Consider the following 2,500-nt stretch of genomic DNA (forward strand, 5'->3'; position numbering starts at 1 on the left):
CTGGTCAAAACATCCCAATATAATTAACTCTCGGGTCAAAACACCCCAATAGAAATAATGCAACTTCAGAACCTCAGAACCTCAGAACCTCAGAACCTCAGAACCTCAGAACTAACAACTGGCTTTTCCCTGGACTATATCTGCTCATGGACATTTTTTATTTGAATGAAAATATGTTTTTATAAAAAGCAATATATAAAACATCTCCTATGGACAGCAGTACCAGGAAACAGGTGTGTGTGTGTGTGTGTTTATTAGGGTTCCCATTAGCTACTGCACATCGTCCACATAAAACCTACAAATACACGACACCTACAGAACAGTTATAAACAAGAACAACATAAGATATTACATGAATTTTTGTTGTTGTTGTTATATATTGGAAAGACAAACAACAAAAAATACTATTTATACACTATTCATATAAACACATTTATTTTCTTATATGCAGTACAGTTAAATTATATCTTTAAAAAAGAGGAGATGAGCTGTGATAAAGAAATATATTTTATCTGTTTTTTTTTTTAAAGCTAAACGTGCTTTTTGCCTGAGTAATCTGTGGTGGCAGAGCATTTCACAATGACATGGCTCCATAGATAACTGAGTGGCGTATTAAATCTGTTTTTGGTTTGGGTACAGTGAAGATGTCCTTGTAAACCTGGTCTGTGTGTGAATGCACTAATGGATAAATATGGAGTCTTATTTGGAGCAGTCTTTTTCAGTTTCACTCTCCCTCCCTCCCTCCCTCCCTCCCTCCCTCCCTCCCTCCCTCCCTCCCTCCCTCCCTCCCTCCCTCCCTCCCATTTGTTTCTTTGTCTGCTCTATTTAAGCAATAAGGCACGGGAACTATCTTGTGAATTACTCCCGACTCAGGAATGTTCTTAGTCTGAGGCGAAGCCAAGGGCCGAATATAACTGTTCTGTAGTCTGTCATGTATTAGTACATTTGATGTGGAACACAGGAAGAGTAGCTGCTGCATGTGCAGTAGCTAATGGGGATCCTAATAAACGAATGGCACACAGACAGCCTTCACCAGTAGTGCTGTCCATGGGAGAAGTACTACTCACACACAGACAGCCTTCACCAGTAGTGCTGTCCATGGGAGAAGTACTACTCACACACAGACAGCCTTCACCAGTAGTGCTGTCCATGGGAGAAGTACTACTCACACACAGACAGCCTTCACCAGTAGTGCTGTCCATGGGAGAAGTACTACTCACACACAGACAGCCTTCACCAGTAGTGCTGTCCATGGGAGAAGTACTACTCACACACAGACAGCCTTCCCCAGTAGTGCTGTCCATGGGAGAAGTACTACTCACACACAGACAGCCTTCACCAGTAGTGCTGTCCATGGGAGAAGTACTACTCACACACAGACAGCCTCCCCCAGTAGTGCTGTCCATGGGAGAAGTACTACTCACACACAGACAGTCTTCCCCAGTATTGCTGTCCATGGGAGAAGTACTACTCTCATACGGTGCAGAGGGTACAGAGAAGAGAACGCTGTCTCTGTGCTAATTAGTACACACTGTATTTTTTTGAAGTTCTGTGCTCCATGTTCCATGCCTTCCGTGTTCCATGCATTCCATAAAGATAGAACCAAGGTAAACACGGCCTGGCTGCTCTGTGTGCACAGAGAACAATTCCAGAAGGAGAAGGAGGAGAAAGAGGAGGAGGAGAGAGAGGAGGAGAAAGAGGAGGAGGAGAGGGAGGAGGAGGAGGAGAAAGAGGAGGAGGAGAGAGAGGAGGAGGAGGAGAGAGAGGAGGTGGAGAGAGAGGAGGAGAAAGAGGAGGAGGAGAAAGAGGAGGAGGAGGAGAGAGAGGAGGAGAGAGAGGAGGTGGAGAGAGAGGAGGAGAAAGAGGAGGAGGAGAGAGAGAGGAGGAGGAGGAGAGAGGAGGAGAAAGAGGAGGAGGAGAGAGAGGAGGAGAAAGAGGAGGAGGAGAGAGAGGAGGAGAGAAAGAGGAGGAGGAGAAAGAGGAGGAGAGAGGGAGGAGGAGGAGAGAGAGAGAAGAGAAAGAGGAGGAGGTAAAGAGGAGGAGGAGAAAGAGGAGGCGGAGAGAGAGGAGGAGGAGGAGAGAGAGGAGGAGGAGGAGGAGAGAGAGAGGAGGAGAAAGAGGAGGGAGGAGAGAGAGGAGGAGGAGAAAGAGGAGGAGGAGAGAGAGGAGGAGGAGAAAGAGGAGGAGGAGAGAGAGGAGGAGGAGAGAGAGGAAGAGAAACAGGAGGAGGAGAAAGAGGAGGAGGAGAAAGAGGAGGAGGAGGAGAAAGAGGAGGAGGAGGAGGAGAAAGAGGAGGAGGAGAAGAGGAGGAGGAGAGAGAGGAGAGAAGAGGAGGAGGGAGAGAGAGGAAGAGAAAGAGGAGGAGGAGAAAGAGGAGGGAGGAGAAAGAGGAGGAGGAGAAAGAGGAAGAGGAGAGAGAGGAGGAGGAGAAAGAGGAGGAGGAGAAAGAGGAGGAGGAGAGAGAGGAGGAGGAGAAAGAGGAGGAGGAGAAAGAGGAGGA

At 47.4% G+C, this 2,500-nt stretch overlaps 1 protein-coding gene across 2 annotated transcripts in view; it reads right to left on the bottom strand.

Annotated features, from left to right (window-relative positions):
• Positions 1-2,500, bottom strand: part of cadm2a (cell adhesion molecule 2a) — a 783,895-nt gene that overhangs the window by 141,147 nt on the left and 640,248 nt on the right. The gene's annotated exons all lie outside the window — the stretch shown is intronic.

The sequence above is a fragment of the Oncorhynchus nerka genome, linkage group LG19 (genome assembly GCF_034236695.1).
Source record: "Oncorhynchus nerka isolate Pitt River linkage group LG19, Oner_Uvic_2.0, whole genome shotgun sequence".
In the NCBI taxonomy this organism is placed as follows: Eukaryota; Metazoa; Chordata; class Actinopteri; order Salmoniformes; family Salmonidae; genus Oncorhynchus; species Oncorhynchus nerka.